The 18,546-nt window shown below is 38.0% G+C and overlaps 1 long non-coding RNA gene across 1 annotated transcript in view; it reads left to right on the top strand.

Moving 5' to 3' along the window:
* Nucleotides 1-272: 272 nt before the first annotated feature.
* The window catches only part of LOC141423240 (uncharacterized), a 40,556-nt gene continuing 22,282 nt past the window's right edge, over nucleotides 273-18,546 (top strand). Inside the window, exon 1 of the long non-coding RNA XR_012447935.1 lies at nucleotides 273-630. This is a non-coding gene — a long non-coding RNA (uncharacterized lncRNA). The remainder of the gene's footprint in view (nucleotides 631-18,546) is intronic.

Here is an 18,546-nt window from a genome sequence, read left to right as displayed (position 1 = left end):
CAAAACTACACATGATGTTTAGCTCAAGGAAAAACATTAATGCAATTGTTTGAATTTTGGTAAAAACAGTGGCTTTTTTTTCATGGAATTCTACTTGTAGCTGAAAAAGTTACTAAAATCTATAATTATTCAGATGTAGGTATTTGGCAGACATCTTTCACAAATGAATGAATCAAGCCCATCACAGTATCTGCCACTTGACCTTGATGACTTCTCAGTAGACTTTTCTAATGAGGACAGAGGCAATATTAATAAATAACATATTATGTAGGTATTAATAAGCATATAATGAAATGTGCAAATGTTTGGAGGGTTTGCATTATTTCGTGAATCAGCTTTTCCAACTGATTAAAGTATGCTGTTGCAAAATCATGAATGGGTAAAATGAATTATTCAAGTGCGAGGTAGAAGAGTGGATTTCCATGTAGCAACATGAAAAGTTCACCAATGGGGTTTCAATTGCACAGTAAGCTTTAGTAGTAGCATCAAACACGCATATCCACAATTACCAGAAAAGGCTGCTAAAGTTGTCTTCTCCTTCCAACAGTGTGCTTCTGTGAGTTAGATTTTCTTCATATACTGAGAGCAAAACACATACTTCAGCAGAGTGAATACAGAAGCCCTTGCAAGGTGAGATAATCCAGACTCAGAAACTCAGAAAGACAAACATGATATGAAAAATGACATGAATGTAGAAGAGGGAGTGTTGAGGGGACCAGTGGGAGGGTGAAAGAAGAAAGTGATGGGATCGTGAATATAATCAAAACATATTGTATGCATGTATGGAAACAAATTGTAAAAAAAAAAAAAAGGGAGCAGAACAGAAAGATCATTAGAAGCGATGAGTGTGACCAAAGCACACTCTATGCACGTGTGGACCTATCACAACGAAATCCGTTTGTACAACTAATATATGCTGGTAAAAAAAGAACTCCAATTTTAATTTCTAGGTTTAAAAAAAAAACCATATGGGAATCCAACTATCATCTAGTGTTATGATTTGCTGTCTGCCCAAAAGGCTTGGTCCCTAGCTGATGGCTCTAAGCAGAGGTTATTATATCGCGAGGGTGCTAACCTCATCAACGGACTAACGCATTAATGAGTGCAAAATTGAATGGGCTATTAGGATGCCAGGACTAGCTGGAAGAAGTGGGTCACTGCGGGGCGTGAATGTCTTGGAAGGGTGTCTTGTCCCAAGACTCTTCTTCTCACTCTCTGCTTCTCAGCCACTCTGGGGTGGAACAGCCTTCCTCCAGCGTCCTGTCTTGCCATGGTGTTTGTACCTTGTTATAGGCTTAAAAGCAATATGGCCAGCTGACTATGGACTGAAACCAATACATCTGTGAGTCACAATAAATTTTTCCTCCTTTATATTGTGTCTTTCAGATATTTTGTCACAGTGATAAAAATCTGGCAGGGATTGATTAGGATAGGCTAGAGAATGCCGGAAATGGTTTGTATTTAATGGTGGCTACACTGGTGTGTGTGTGTGTGTGTGTGTGTGTGTGTGCTTGTACATGCATATATACATACATATATATATGTGAAAAATCACTTAGGATGAGTACACGTATTATACATTATTGAATATATTTTATATTTAAACAAAATGGTTAAGAAAAACTATCCAGGAAAGTTTGAACTGATGATGGTTTTCTCTTGTTATATTTCCCTTGAGTCAGTAAAATCTGGAAGGTATTGTCCCATCATTCCCCTTTGTTTGTGTGTGCTGCTGGGAGTAAAGCCAAGACCTTGTGCATGGTAGGCAGTGCTCTACCACTAAGCTACACCCCTTCCCTACCGCCATTCTTCAGAAAAAGACAAGGCCCTGGCACTGCTTTGTATCTGGCTCCCAGGTTACCTAGCTGTGACTTTGGGGAAGTGGCATAACTACTTCATGTCTTAGTTTGTTGGCTGTTCTTACCTGTTTATTAATGACTGTCTTGCCTGCTTTAAAGGGTGTTGTAGAGGACAAATGAAACTTTATACCTGAAAGTGTTTTCACACCATTGCAAAGGAATATATTGTAAAGTGGCAATTATTTTCTGTGAAGTTCCTCATTTCCACCTCTCCTACATGTGAGACTAGAACGCAGGCCTCCAGTAGAATCTGCCCCGCTGGTCAGCGTTAATAGTTGTTTTGGCTATTTCTTCTTCCTGTGAGAAATGAAGGTGACAATGTTAATCTGCTCCCTAGATCAATTCAGAACCTAGGTCTCATTGGCTAATTACCATCTCCGTGCCTCTTAATTTTTCACACAACCAGGGAAACTACAGGTTTTCAGGAAGATACAGAAGTCCAGCTTTTAACTAAGGTTGTGCTGTGCATGTCTGTTTGTTGGTATTTTCTTATATCACTTAATCACATCAGATTTGTGGTCTGCAAGAAGGCTGCAGCCAAATCATAACATTGGACTTACTGCTTCAGGGAGTTTTCTGGGAATTCATGGTTCAATTAGGATAGGTCCCATATTTTTGAATGATGCTGTGGGGTCAGTGTGCAAACTCACATTAAATATGTATAACAGATAATAAAGTTGAACAGACATCTTAGTATAAGAGAAGAAAATTGGTTAACATGTCCCTGTTCCAAACCAAGTTGTGGTGGCTTTTTTTTTTTTGATGCTATTTCTAGAAAGCAGAGAAATATTTATCACCATTCTCATCAAACCCCAAATGAAGAAATATGATATCCCAATTCTATACAGCTAGTTCCTCTGCCTAAATTTGGCTGACATGGAAATATTTCCTTACTGAAGCAAAGTGTTGGATCTAGCAATCAAGTACAAAGATGGTCTAATTGGTGGGAATTGCAGACTCTGTCTCATCCATTGAGTTGGCACAGACCAGTTTCAGAGGTAGCTCTGAAGGACTTTTGATTCAAAATTTTTTGAGTCTTTGAATGTTTTTTAGAAGCTAAGAAAACCCATTGCATTCCTTTTATTTCTCTCCATTTAAAATTTTGTTTTTGATCCAACAGGCTCCTACTGGCAAACTAACACTATGTTATGTATATTTTAATTTAAAATGAAACTTTGGGCTACAGCCATTTGCTAAGTGCAATCATTGAATTTATAAAAAGGACTTCGGTTCTGAACTTTACAAACTTAGAAACAGTTGCAATAGTCCTCACATGAATCCAGCTGTTCTAATATAGAGAGCTTATGTGAACCAAAGGCTTTGTAGGTTTCATTGTCACTTGGATTTATGTTGCAGTAACACAGCTTCTGAATTTTGGAAGAGCCTTCTCTTTTTTTAGTATGACCAGTCGTTACATAATTCTGTATGTTCCGCACATGTGGATACACGCTTAGGTAAGCATTGACTCCTCATTGCAGCACAGTCTGTCTTCCTTTTCTTTGCCACTCATGTCTGACTGTTTAGCCAGGTTTCTACACAAGTCATTTCACCTAGTGAAAAGGGACGTCTCTAAGTTTCAGTTTCTCCATCTGGAAAATGGGGGTAACAGGAATAGTCCTCACTTCTTAGGGGGGTTGTGAAGATTAGATATGGAAATGTGGGCACAACCATTGGCAGAGTGCCTGATGGTGAACATTTGCTGTTTTGTGATCAGTTCTGCCAACTCCAATGTTTTAGGGTTGGAGACGGGCGCTGAGGGCAATAGTAAGACCCCTGAAAAGTGCACACTGGGAACTTCATTCCCATGCTTGTCCTGTAGTACAGAGGAGAGGTTTTGGTCTTTTCTAAGAGTTAAGGAGATGGAACTGTTTTTGTTTCTTCAAGGATGAATTAAAAATTATACCCATCCCAACCATCCCTCTTTTTAGATTCTGCTGGGATTAAAATGGGGACTTTCTCCAGGTGCCAGTGGCTTACACCTGTTTATTAATGCCTGTCTTGCCCACCTCAAAGGATGTTGTAAAGGACAAATGAGATTTTATATCTGAAAGTGTTTTCACACCATTGCAAAGGAATATTTCATGTAAAGTGGCAATTATTTTCTATGTTCTTCCTCATTTCCACCTCCTGTACACATGAGACTGGAATGCAGGCCTCCACTAGAACCTATTCCACTGGCTACTCAGGAAGCAGGGATCAGGAGGATTGAGGTTGGAAGCTAGTCCCAGGCAAATAGTTCACAAGACCCTATCTCAAATATAATTGACACAAAAACAAACAGGGCTGGCAGAATGGCTCAGGTACTAGAGCACTTGCCTAGCAAGCATGAGGCCCTGAGTTCAAACCCCAGTGCCACCAAAAAAACAAAAACAAATGGGGACTTTCATTTTTCTTTTGAAATGTCTGAGGTTGTCAGTTCAAAGCACTTCTTTCTTTCTTTCTTTCCTTCCTTCCTCCCTCCTTCCCTCTTTCTCTCCTTTCTCTCCTTTCTTTCTCTCTTTCCTTTCTTTCTCTTTCTTTCTCTTTCTTTCTTGTCTTTCTCTTTCCTTTCCTTCTCCACTTTTATCTGGAAGACAGCTACTCTACTCCTGACAGGCCAGGCTGAGAGTCCACTGGGATGTCAGCTTTCCCATTAGTTCAAACATGACATCTTGAATACCACGCATAGTAGTTGTACCTGTCTGTATTCTCAGCTCAGTGGACCCCAAGGATCTCCTTTTGCTTTTGATTTACCTGAAAACAAAATCAAACCCACCACATCAAAAGTTTGGCCTTTTCCCTTAGTCCCATTCCCCTTCCCTAAACTTTTTAATAGAGTTCTCACTAAAACAATATTCTACATGCTCTGTCATCTGTCACCAACATTCTTACCAGTGCTTCCTGTGAAGTTAAGCAATGTTCTTTTCCTTCTAGCTGATTTCTTCACTTTCATTACTCAAAAAGTAGCTATCTTTTCCTTCATGTCCTAATCCAATCTAATTTTCCGTCTGGTTTAAAGCCACCTTCCACATAGATCTTAGTCTCAGGATGAAATTATACTTCATCCTCTTTAGACAGCTTGGATCTGACTTTCAGTTGAGTTTCCATTTGCCTTCTGGTTTGACATTTAATATTCTTTTATTTTTTTTAATTTTTATTTTTTTATTATTCATATGTGCATACAAGGCTTGGGTCATTTCTCCCCCCTGCCCCCACCCCCTCCCTTACCACCCACTCCACCCCCTCCCTCTCCCCCCCACCCCCTCGATACCCGGCAGAAACTATTTTGCCCTTATTTCTAATTTTGTTGTAGAGAGAGTATAAGCAATAATAGGAAGGAACAAGGGTTTTTGCTGGTTGAAATAAGGATACCTATACAGGGCATTGACTCACATTGATTTCCTGTGCGTGGGTGTTACCTTCTAGGTTAATTCTTCTTGATCTCACCTTTTCTCTAGTTCCTGGTCTCCTTCTCCTACTGACCTCAGTTGCTTTTAGGTATCTGCTTTAGTTTCTCTGCCTTGAGGACAACAAATGCTAACTAATTTTTTAGGTGTCTTACCTATCCTCATACCTCCCTTGTGTGCTCTCGCTTTTATCTTGTGATCAAAGTCCAATCCCCTTGTTGTGTTTGCCCTTGATCTAATGTCCGCATATGAGGGAGAACATACGATTTTTGGTCTTTTGGGTCAGGCTAACCTCACTCAGAATGATGTTCTCCAATTCCATCCATTTACCAGCAAATGATAACATTTCGTTCTTCTTCATGGCTGCATAAAATTCCATTGTGTATAGATACCACATTTTCTTAATCCATTCGTCAGTGCTGGGGCATCTTGGCTGTTTCCATAACTTGGCTATTGTGAATAGTGCCGCAATAAACATGGGTGTGCAGGTGCCTCTGGAGTAACCTGTGTCACAGTCTTTTGGGTATATCCTCAAGAGTGGTATTGCTGGATCAAATGGTAGATCAATGTTTAACTTTTTAAGTAGCCTTCAAATTTTTTTCCAGAGTGGTTGTACTAGTCTACATTCCCACCAACAGTGTAAGAGGGTTCCTTTTTCCCCCCATCCTCGCCAACACCTGTTGTTGGTGGTGTTGCTGATGATGGCTATTCTAACAGGGGTGAGGTGGAATCTTAGTGTGGTTTTAATTTGCATTTCCTTTATTGCTAGAGATGGTGAGCATTTTTTCATGTGTTTTTTGGCCATTTGAATTTCTTCTTTTGAGAAAGTTCTGTTTAGTTCACTTGCCCATTTCTTTATTGGTTCATTAGTTTTGGGAGAATTTAGTTTTTTAAGTTCCCTATATATTCTGGTTATCAGTCCTTTGTCTGATGTATAGCTGGGAAATATTTTCTCCCACTCTGTGGGTGTTCTCTTCAGTTTAGAGACCATTTCTTTTGATAAGCAAAAGCTTTTTAGTTTTATGAAGTCCCATTTATCTATGCTATCTCTTAGTTGCTGTGCTGCTGGGGTTTCGTTGAGAAAGTTCTTACCTATGCCTACTAACTCCAGAGTATTTCCTACTCTTTCCTTTATCAACTTTAGAGTTTGTGGTCTGATACTAAGATCCTTGATCCATTTTGAGCTAATCTTGGTATAGGGTGATATACATGGATCTAGACTCAGTTTTTTGCAGACTGCTAACCAGTATTCCCAGCAGTTTTTGCTGAAGAGGCTGCTTTTTCTCCATCGTATATTTTTAGCACCTTTGTCAAAGACAAGTTGGTTGTAGTTGCGTGGCTTCATAACTGGGTCTTCTATTCTGTTCCACTGGTCTTCATGTCTGTTTTTGTGCCAGTACCATGCTGTTTTTATTGTTATTGCTTTGTAAAATAGTTTGAAGTCAGGTATTGTGATACCTCCTGCATTGTTCTTTTGACTGAGTATTACTTTGGCTATTCGTGGCCTCTTGTGTTTTCATACAAATTTCACGGTAGATTTTTCAATCTCTTTAATGAATGTCTTTGGAATTTTGATGGTAATTTCATTAAACATGTGGATTACTTTTGGGAGTATTGACATTTTTATTATGTTGATTCTACCAATCCATGAGCATGGGAGATCTCTCCACTTTCTATAGTCTTCCTCAATCTTTTTCTTCAGAAGTGTATTGTTTTCCTTGTAGAGGTCTTTCACATCTTTTGTTAGGTTTACACCTAGGTATTTGATTTTTTTTGAGGCTATTGTAAATGGCATTGTTTTCATACATTCTTTTTCAGTTTGTTCATTATTAGTGTATAGAAATGCTAATAATTTTTCTACATTGATTTTATATCCTGCTACCTTGCTATAGCTATTGATGGTGTCTGGGAGCTTCTGAGTAGAGTTTTTTGGGTCTTTAAGGTATAGGATCATGTCGTCTGCAAATAGGGATATTTTGACAGTTTCTTTACCTATTTGTATTCCTTTTATTCCTTCTTCTTGCCTAAGTACTCTTGCTAGGAATTCCAGTACTATGTTGAATAGGAGTGGAGATAGTGGGCATCCTTGTCTAGTTCTGGATTTTAGAGGGAGTGGTTTCAGTTTTTCTCTGTTAAGTATAATGCTGGCTGTAGGTTTGTCATATATAGCTTTTATAAGGCTGAGGAACTTTCCTTCTATTCCTAGTTTTCTTAGAGCTTTTACCATGAAATGGTGTTGGATCTTATCAAAGGCTTTTTCTGCATCTATTGAGATGATCAAGTGGTTTTTGTCTTTGCTTCTGTTAATGTGGTTTATTACGTTTATTGATTTTCGTATGTTGAACCAACCCTGCATCCCTGGGATGAAGCCTACTTGGTCGTGGTGAATAATCTTTTTGATGTGTTGCTGAATTCGGTTTGCCATTATTTTGTTGAGGATTTTTGCATCAATGTTCATTAAGGAGATTGGCCTATAGCTCTCCTTTTTGGAGGAGTCTTTGCCTGGTTTTGGGATAAGTGTAATACTGGCTTCATAAAATGTGTTAGACAGTTTTCCTTCCCTTTCTATTTCATGGAACAGTTTAAGGAGGGTTGGTATCAGTTCTTCTTTAAAGGTCTGATAGAATTCAGCAGAGAATCCATCAGGTCCTGGACTTTTCTTTTTGGGGAGACTCTTTATTGCTGCTCAATTGCATTTTGTGTTATAGATCTATTCAGGTGATTAGTTTCCTCTTGGTTCAGTTTTGGATGCTCATATGTATCTAGAAATCTGTCCATTTCTTTAAGATTTTCAAATTTATTTGAATATAGGTTCTCAAAGTACTCTGATGATTTCCTGGACTTCCATGGTGTTTGTTGTTGTCTCCCCTTTTGCATTCCTGATTCTACTAATTTGGGTTTTTTCTCTCCTCATTTTAGTCAGGTTTGCCAGGGGGTCTGTTGATCTTGTTTATTTTTTCTAAGAACCAACTTTTTGTTTCATTTATTCTTTGTATGGTTTCTTTGGTTTCTATTTAGTTGATTTCAGCTCTTATTTTTGTATTTCTCTCCTATTTGTTTTGGGATTTGCTTGTTCTTGTTTTTCTAGGAGTTTGAGATATACATTAAGTCATTGATTTGGGATCTTTCAGTTTTTTTAATATATGCACTCATGGCTGTAAACTTTCTGCTCAGGACTGCCTTTGCTGGGTCCCATAGGTTCCAGTAGGTTGTGGTTTCATTTTCACTGACTTCCAGGACCTTTTTAATTTCCTCTTTTATTTCATCAATGACCCATTGTTCATTAAGTAATGAGTTATTCAGTTTCCAGCTGTTTGCATGTTTTTTTGTGTTTACTTTTGCTGTTGAGTTCTAGTTTTATTACATTGTGATCAGATAGTATGCATGGTATAATTTCTATTTTCTTATATTTGCTGAGGCTTGCTTTGTGCCCTAGGATATGATCTACTTTGGAGAAGGTTCCATGGGCTGCTGAGAAGAATGTATATTGTATAGAAGTTGGATGAAATGTTCTGTAGACATCAAGTAGGTCCATTTGATCTATTGTGTATTTTAGATCTTCGATTTCTTTATTGATTTTTTGTTTGGATGACCTATCTATTGATGATAATGGGGTGTTAAAGTCTCTCACAACCACTGTGTTGGAGTTAATATATGCTTTTAGGTCCTTCAGGGTATGTTTGATGAAATTGGGTGCATTGACATTGGGTGCATATAGGTTGATAATTATTATTTCCTTTTGGTCTATTTCCCCTTTTATTAGTATGGAGTGTCCTTCTTTATCTCATTTGATCTACGTAAGTTTGATGTCTACTTTGTCAGAGAGAAGTATTGCTACTCCTGCCTGTTTTCGGGGGCCATTGGCTTAGTAAATCTTCTTCCAGCCTTTCATCCTAAGCCTATGCTTATTTCTGTTGGTGAGATGGGTCTCCTGTAAGCAACAAATTGTTGGCTCTTCCTTTTTATCCATTTCATCATCGGTGCCTTTTGATGGATGAATTAAGTCTGTTAACATTAAGTGTTAGTACTGATAGGTATGTGGTGATTCCTGTCATTTAGTTATCTTAGTTGTTTGAAGGTTTGACTGTGTGTACCCAAGTTGATGTTACTATCTACTTTTTTGCTTTTTCTTTTCCTGTAGTTTGGTGCTGCCTGTCCTTTCATGGTTATGTTGAGTTTCACTTTCTGTGTGCAGAATCCCTTGAAGAATCTTTTGTAGTGGTGGTTTTGTGGTCACATATTGTTTTACTTTCTGCTTATCATGGAAGACTTTTATTACTCCATCTATTTTGAATGATAGTTTTGCTGGGTAGAGTATCCTGGGGTTGAAGTTATTTTCATTCAGTGCCCGGAAGATCTCGCTCCAGACTCTTCTTGCTTTTAATGTTTCTGTTGAGAAGTGTGCTGTGATTTTGATGGGCTTACCTTTGTATGTTATTTGTTTTTTCTCTCTTACAGACTTCAATATTCTTTCCCTAGTTTCTGAACTTGTTTTAATGATGATATGTCATGGGGTAGTTCTATTTTGACCTGGTCTGTTTGGTGTTCTGGAGGCCTCTTGCATCTGTATGAGAATATCTTTCTCTAGATTTGGGAAATTTTCTGTTATTATTTTGTTGAATATATTATGCATTCCCTTTGCTTGCACCTCTTCTCCTTCTTTGATGCCCATGATTCTCAAGTTTGGTCTTTTGATGGAGTCGGTGAGTTCTTGCATTTTCTTTTCACAGGTCTTGAGTTGTTTAAATAATAGTTGTTCGGTTTTTCCTTTTATTACCATTTCATCTTCAAGTTCTGAGATTCTGTTCTGTTTGTTCTATTCTGCTGGATTGGCCTTCCATTTTTTTTTTTTTTGCAATTCTGTTTCATTCTTTTTTCTGAGGTTTTCCATATCCTGGGTGGTTTCCTCTTTATTGTTGTCTATTTTTGTCCTGAGTTCATTTATCTCTATCAATCATGTTTTATGGTTCACTTTGGTGTTTATACAGTGCTTCTATGATTTCCTTTATTTCTTCTTTTGCTTTTTCAAATTCTCTATTTTTGAATTTCTTGAGTGTCTCCTGTACATTTTGGTTGACCCTATCCAGTATCATCTCTATAAAATTCTCATTGAGTACCTGTAGTATGTCTTCTTTTAAATTATTCTTGTGGGCTTCATTGGGTTCTTTGGCATAGTTTATCTTCATTTTGTTTGAGTCTGGATCTGAGTATCTGTTTTCTTCATTTCCCTCTGGTTCCTGTACTAATTTTTTGCTGTGGGGAAACTGGTTTCCCTGTTTTTTCTGTCTTCCCGTCATTGCCTTGGTGTTGTTACTGTCCCTGTACTATGTGCAATTAAGTATTTTCTGGCTTGTAATAATAGCACTAGTGATATTTAGAAAAGAAGGGTGAGAGGGGATAGAAAGCAAAGAAGTTAAAGGAAAGGGAAAAACAAATAACCAAGTAGAAAAAAAAACAAAGAAACAAACAAAAAAAGTTTCAAAGATATAAACAGGGAGGGACAGTGTACTAATCAACCGTAAACTGAAAAGGAATTAGAGAGACAGAGAGGATTGAAAAGAAAAAATAAAAAGAATGAAGATAAGAATAAAAGTAAAAAATAAGTAAATGAAAGAAAAAAAATGTAAATAAAATAAAAAATAAAATAAATTATTATTTTTTAATTTTGTTTTTATTTTATTATTCATATGTGCATACAAGGCTTGGGTCATTTCTCCCCCCTGCCCCCACCCCCTCCCTTACCACCCACTCCACCCCTTCCCTCTCTCCCCCACCCACTCAATACCCAGCAGAAACTATTTTGCGCTTATTTCTAATTTTGTTGTAGAGAGTATAAGCAATAACAGGAAGGAACAAGGGTTTTTGCTGGTTGAGATAAGGATAGCTATAGAGGGAGTTGACTCGCATTGATTTCCTGTGTGTTTGTGTTACCTTCTAAGTTAATTCTTCTTGAACTAACCTTTTCTCTAGTTCCTGGTCCCCTATTCCTATTGGCCTCAGTTGGTTTTTAGGTCTCTGCTTTAGTTTCTGTGTTAAGGGCAACAAATGCTAGCTAATTTTTTAGGTGTCTTACCTATCCTCACCCCTCCTTTGTGTGCTCTCACTTTTATCATGTGATCAAAGTCCAATCCCATTGTTGTGTTGCCCTTGAACTAATGTCCACATATGAGGGAGAACATACGATTTTTGGTCTTTTGGGTCAGGCTAACCTCACTCAGAATGATGTTCTCCAATTCCATCCATTTACCAGCAAATGATAACATTTCGTTCTTCTTCATGGCTGCATAAAATTCCATTGTGTATAGATACCACATTTTCTTAATCCATTCATCAGTGGTGGGGCATCGTGGCTGTTTCCATAACTTGGCTATTGTGAATAGTGCCACAATAAACATGGGTGTGCAGGTGCCTCTGGAGTAACCTGTGTCACAGTCTTTTGGGTATATCCCCAAGAGTGGTATTGCTGGATTAAAAGGTAGATCAATGTTTAACTTTTTAATTAGCCTCCAAATTTTTTTCCAGAGTGGTTATACTAGTTTACATTCCCACCAACAGTGTAAGAGGGTCCCTTTTTCCTAGCTGATGGTGGCTATTCTAACAGGGGTGAGGTGGAATCTTAGTGTGGTTTTAATTTGCATTTCCTTTATTGCTAGAGATGGTGAGCATTTTTTCATGTGATTTTTGGCCATTTGAATTTCTTCTTTTGAGAAAGTTCTGTTTAGTTCACGTGCCCATTTCTTTATTGGTTCATTAGTTTTGGGAGAATTTAGTTTTTTAAGTTCCCTATATATTCTGGTTATCAGTCCTTTGTCTGATGTATAGCTGGGAAATATTTTCTCCCACTCTGTGGGTGTTCTCTTCAGTTTAGAGACCATTTCTTTTGATGAACAGAAGCTCTTTACCTTTATGAGGTCCCATTTATCTATGCTATCTCTTAGTTGCTGTGCTGCTGGGGTTTCATTGAGAAATTTCTTACCTATGCCTACTAACTCCAGAGTATTTCCTACTCTTTCCTGTATCAACATTAGAATTTGTGTCTGATATTAAGATCCTTGATCCATTTTGAGTTAATATTGGTATAGGGTGATATACATGGATCTAGTTTCAGTTTTTTGCAAACTACTAACCAGTTTTCCCAGCAGTTTTTGTTGAAGAGGCTGCTATTTCTCCATCGTATATTTTTAGCACCTTTATCAAAGACAAGTTGGTTATAGTTGTGTGGCTTCATATCTGGGTCCTCTTCATGTCTGTTTTTGTGCCAGTACCATGCTGTTTTTATTGTTATTGCTTTGTAAAATAGTTTGAAGTCAGGTATTGTGATACCCCCAGCATTGTTCTTTTGACTGAGTATTACTTTGGCTATTCGTGGCCTCTTGTGTTTCCATATAAATTTCATGGTAGATTTTTCGATCTCTTTAGTGAATGTCATTGGAATTTTGATGGTAATTTCATTAAACATGTAGATTACTTTTGGGAGTATTGAAATTTTTATTATGTTGATTCTACCAATCCATGAGCATGGGAGATCTCTCCACTTTCTATAGTCTTCCTCAATCTCTTTCTTCAGAAGTGTACAGCTTTCCTTGTAGAGGTCTTTCACATCTTTTGTTAGGTTTACACCTAGATATTTGATTTTTTCTGAGGCTACTATAACTGGAATTGTTTTCATGCATTCTTTTTCAGTGTGCTCATTGTTAGTGTATAGAAATGCTAATGATTTTTCTATGTTGATTTTATATCCTGCTACCTTGCTATAGCTATTGATGATGTCTAGAAGCTTCTGAGTAGAGTTTTTTGGGTCTTTAAGGTATAGGATCATGTCGTCTGCAAATAGGGATATTTTGACAATTTCTTTACCTATTTGTATTCCTTTTATTCCTTCTTCTTGCCTAATTGCTATGTACTATGTTGAATAGGAATTCCAGTACTATGTTGAATAGGAGTGGAGATAGTTGGCATTCTTGTCTGGTTCCTGATTTTAGAGGGAATGGTTTCAGTTTTTCTCCATTAAGTACAATGCTGGTTGTAGGTTTGTCATATATAGCTTTTATACTGTTGAGGTACTTTCCTTCTATTTCTAGTTTTCTTAGAGCTTTTATCATGAAATGGTGTTGGATCTCAACAAAGGCTTTTTCTGCATCTATTGAGATGATCAAGTGGTTTTTGTCTTTGCTTTTGCTAATGTGGTTTATTACGTTTATTGATTTTCGTATGTTGAACCAACCCTGCATCCCTGGGATGAAGCCTACTTGGTCGTGGTGAATAATCTTTTTGATGTGTTGTTGAATTCGGTTTGCCGTTATTTTGTTGAGGATTTTCACGTCAATGTTCATTAAGGAGATTGGCCTATAGTTCTCCTTTTTGGAGGTATCTTTGCCTGGTTTTAGGATAAGTATAATACTGGCTTCATAAAATGTGTTAGGCAGTTTTCTTCCCTTTCTATTTCGTGGAGCAGTTTAAGGAGGGTTGGTATCAGTTCTTCTTTAAAGGTCTGATAGAATTCAGCAGAGAATCCATCAGGTCCTGGACTTTTCTTTTTGGAGAGACTCTTGATTCCTGCTTCAATTTCATTTTGTGTTATAGGTCTATTCAGGTGATTAATTTCCTCTTGGTTTAGTTTTGGATGATCATATGTATCTAGAAATCTGTCCATTTCTTAATGATTTTCAAATTTATTTGAATATAGGTTCTCGAAGTAGTCTCTGATGATTTCCTGGACTTCCATGGTTTTTGTTGTTCTCTCCCCTTTAGCATTCCTGATTCTACTAATTTGGGTTTTTTTTCTCTCCTCATTTTAGTCAGGTTTGCCAAGGGTCTGTTGATCTTGTTTATTTTTTCTAAGAACCAACTTTTTGTTTCATTAATTCTTTGTATGGTTTTTTTGGTTTCTATTTTGTTGATTTCAGCTCTTATTTTTATATTTCTTTCCTATTTATTTTGGGATTAGCTTGTTCTTGTTTTTCTAGGAGTTTGAGATGTATCTTTAGGTCATTGATTTGGGATCTTTCAGTCTTTTTAATAAATGCACTCATGGCTATAAACTTTCCTCTCAGTACTGCCTTAGCTGTGTCCCATAGGTTCCGGTAGGTTGTGTTTTCATTTTCACTGACTTCCAGGACCTTTTTAATTTCCTCTTTTATTCCATCGATGATCCATTCTTCATTAAGTAATGAGTTATTTAGTTTCCAGCTGTTTGCATGTTTTTTGTCTTTACTTTTGTTGTTGAGTTCTAGTTTTACTGCATTGTGATCAGACAGTATGCATGGTATAATTTCTATTTTCTTATATTTGCTGAGACTTGCTTTGTGCCCTAGGATATGATCTATTTTGGAGAAGGTTCCATGGGCTCCTGAGAAGAATGTATATTGTATAGAAGTTGGATGAAATTTTCTGTAGACATCAAGTAGGTCCATTTGATCTATTGCATATTTTAGATCTTGGATTTCTTTATTGATTTTTTGTTTGGATGACCTATCTATTGATGATAATGGGGTGTTAAAGTCTCTCACAACCACTGTGTTGGAGTTTATATATGCTTTTATGTCTTTCAGTGTATGTTTGATGAAATTGGGTGCGTTGACATTGGGTGCATACAGGTTGATAATTATTATTTCCTTTTGGTCTATTTCCCCTTTTATTAGTATGGAGTGTCCTTCTTTATCTCCTTTGATCAATGTAGGTTTGAAGTCTACTTTGTCAGAGAGAAGTATTGCTACTCCTGCCTGTTTTTGGGGGCCATTGGCTTAGTAAATCTTCTTCCAGCCTTTCATCCTAAGTGTATGCTTATTTCTGTCAGTGAGATGGGTCTCCTGTAAGCAACAAATTTTGGGATCTTCCTTTTTAATCCATTTCATCAAGTGGTGACTTTTGGTGGGTGAATTATGTCCGTTAACATTAAGTGTTATTACTGATAGGTATGTGGTGATTCCTGTCATTTAGGTGTCTTAGTTGTTTGAAGGTTTGATTGTGTTTACCTAAGTTGAGTTTACTCTCTACTGTCTTGTTTTTTTCTTTTCCTGTGGTTTGGTGCTGCCTGTCTTTTCATTGTTAAGTTGGGTTTCACTTTCTGTGTGCAGAATCCCTTGCAGAATCCTTTGTAGTGGTGGCTTTGTGGTCGTATATTGTTTTAGTTTCTGCTCATCATGGAAGACTTTTATTGCTCCATCTATTTTGAATGATAGTTTTGCTGGGTAGAGTATCCTGGGGTTGAAGTTATTTTCATTCAGTTCCCGGAAGATCTCACCCCATGCTCTTCTTGCTTTTAATGTTTCTGTTGAGAAGTCTGCTGTGATTTTGATGGGTTTACCTTTGTATGTTATTTGTTTTTTCTCTCTTACAGCCTTCAATATTCTTTCCTTAGTTTCTGAACTTGTTGTTTTAATGATGATATGTCGTGGAGTAGTTCTATTTTGATCTGGTCTGTTTGGTGTCCTGGAGGCCTCTTGCATCTGTATGAGAATATCTTTCTCTAGATTTGGGAAATTTCCTGTTATTATTTTGTTGAATATATTACGCATTCCCTTTGCTTGCACCTCTTCTCCTTCTTCGATGCTCATGATTCTCAAGTTTGGTCTTTTGATGGAGTTTGTGAGTTCTTGCATTTTCTTTTCACACGTCTTGAGTTGTTTAATTAATAGTTCTTTGGTTTTTCCTTGAATTACCATTTCATCTTCAAGTTCTGAGATTCTGTCTTCTGTTTGTTCTATTCTGCTGAATTGGCCTTCCGTTTTGTTTTGCAATTCTGTTTCATTCTTTTTTCTGAGGTTTTCCACATCTTGTTTGATTTCCTCTTTAATATTGTCTATTTTTGTCCTGAGTTCATTTATCCGTTTATTCATCATGTTCTCTGGTTCACTTTGGTGTTTATACAGTGATTCTATGGTTTCCTTTATTTCTCCTTTCGCTTTTTCAAATTCTCTATTTTTGTTTTTTTGGAATTTCTTATGTGTCTCCTGTACATTTTGGTTGACCCTATCCCGTATCATCTGTATAAAATTCTCATTGAATACTTGTAGTATGTCTTCTTTTAAATTATTCTTGTGGGCTTCATTGGGTTCTTTGGCATAGTTTATCTTCATTTTGTTGGAGTCTGGATCTGAGTTTCTGTTCTCTTCATTCCCCTCTGGTTCCTGTACTAATTTTTTGCTGTGGGGAAACTGGTTTCCCTGTTTTTTCTGTCTTCCCGTCATTGTCTTTGGTGTTGTTACTGTCCCTGTACTGTGTGCAATTAAGTATTTTCTAGCTTGTAGTAATAACAATGGTAATATTTAGAATGGAAGGGTGAGCTGAGATTGAAAGCAAGAAGTTAAAGAAAAGGGGAAAACAAATATACAGACAAGAAGGAAAAAAACAGAACAAGGAATCAGACAAGAAAGTTTCAAAGGTATAAACAGGGAGCGTTAGTGTACTAATTGACAGTAAGCTGAACAGACATTAGAGAGACAGAGAGAGGATTGAAAATCAAAAATAAAAAAAAAGATAAGAATAAAAATAAAAAATAAGTAAATGAAAGAAATATCTGTATATAAAAATGAATTAAAATAAAATGAAAAATAGAAAATGAAAAAAAACCCAAAAAAACAAAAAACCAAAAAAACCTCCAAGTTCAAATGCAATGCAGTTTCAGTCTTAATAATTTGGGTGTCCGTCTCAGTCTCCAATCCTGGAGATGGTGCATCAGATGTTGTTCTGCAGTTGTCTCATCAAAGGGGTTGCATAAAGTAGAACAAAACTACACACATACACACACACACACACACACACACAAAACCTGTACCAAGTGTTCCAAGTTCAAATGCAATACAGTTTCAGTAAGTTTTTCAGCATGCAGGTGTAATTCAGTTGTTCTCTCATCAAAGGTAGGGAAAAAAAGAAAAAAAATAGTCTGGAGACAGTTCTGAGAATGGTTTCTGCAACTGTGGCTTGCCTGCCCGCTGTTGTCAGCCTGCTGTTGCTGGTGGCGTTATTTATGCAGATCTCTGGGGTGAGCTTAGCACTCACCTGGCCCCGAAGGCTTTGTTTTCTCAGAGTTCTCCTGTGCGGGAGCCTCTGCTACCAGCTTTCCTCTTTCCAAGCACACTGGGAAAGGTGACACTGCACCCACGTTGTCAGGCCTGTGTGTTTATTTACAGTTCATGTGGGAGATGGGTCTTCCCCCCTCTCCTGTGGAGTTTTCCTCCCACGGCCACTTTCACAAGCTTTCCTGCTCCTGATTACTAGGCGGTGCTGCTGCTCCTGCCAGCCGCCATGTTTGTTTACAGTTCACGTGGGAAGTGGGTCTTCCCTCCTCTCCTGTGGAGTTTTCCTCCCTCCGCCACTCTCAGAAGCTTTCCCACTCCTGGTTGCTGGGCGCGCGCCCCCGCTCCCGCCAGAGCCTGTCCGGCCTGCCCAGCTTGTTTATTTACAGTCCCGGGAAGGATTCCCTTCCCACAATCTTCAGTGCTTAGGGCACCCCACCCTCTTTCCCACATGTCTTTATTGTTCTTATTGCTTATTAGTCAGTTTCTCTTTTTTCCCCGGTTGGAGGTCAGTCTGACCAGGGGGCTATGCTGCTCTGGCCCAGGCTTGTCTGTGGGAGTACTGCGGTACCGTGAAGCTCACCTGGTCTGCATCTTCCCAAGCCATCTGGGCACAGTGACTGGTGGCCCGGGGGCCCTCCTGATTTCTCCGTTTAACATGAAGTGGAGATTCTCTGCACCGGCTGGAGGTTTGGAGGGGTCAAAGTTATGCCTCTTCTCAGTGATTATGCCTGCAAAGTGTGTCTCCAGTGTCTCTCCAAGATTTCACTATAGGAGGCTCACTTTCTGCTTCCTCCCTCTAGCTGCCATCTTGGAACCCTCCTAAAATAAATTAAAAACAAAAACAAAAAGAATAAAAACCCTCCAAGTTCAAATGCAATGATGTTTCAGTCTTAATCATTTTTTTTTGTTTGTCCCTCAGCCTCCAATCCTGGAGATGGTGCCTCATATGTTGTTCTGTAGTTGTCTCATCAAAGGGGAAACATAAAATAGAATAAAACTGCACAAAACAACAACAACAACAAAACACCCACTAAGTGTCCCAAGTTCAAATGCAATACAGTTTCAGTAAGTTTTTCAGCATGCAGGTGTAGTTCAGTTGTTTTCTCATCAAAGGTAGGGAGAGAGGAAAAAAAAGAGTCAGGAGACAGTTCTGTGAATGTCTATCTGAGGCTATGGCTCACCTGCCCATGCTGTCATTCTGCTGTTGCTGGTGGCGTTATTTATGCAGATCTCAGGGGTAAGCTTAGCACTCACCTGGCCCCGCAGGCTTTGTTTGCTCAG

The sequence above is a fragment of the Castor canadensis genome, chromosome 5 (assembly GCF_047511655.1).
Source record: "Castor canadensis chromosome 5, mCasCan1.hap1v2, whole genome shotgun sequence".
NCBI classification, from domain to species: domain Eukaryota; kingdom Metazoa; phylum Chordata; class Mammalia; order Rodentia; family Castoridae; genus Castor; species Castor canadensis.
The sequence above is the reverse complement of the archived record's forward strand: the minus strand, read 5'-3'. Positions and strand labels throughout refer to the sequence as shown.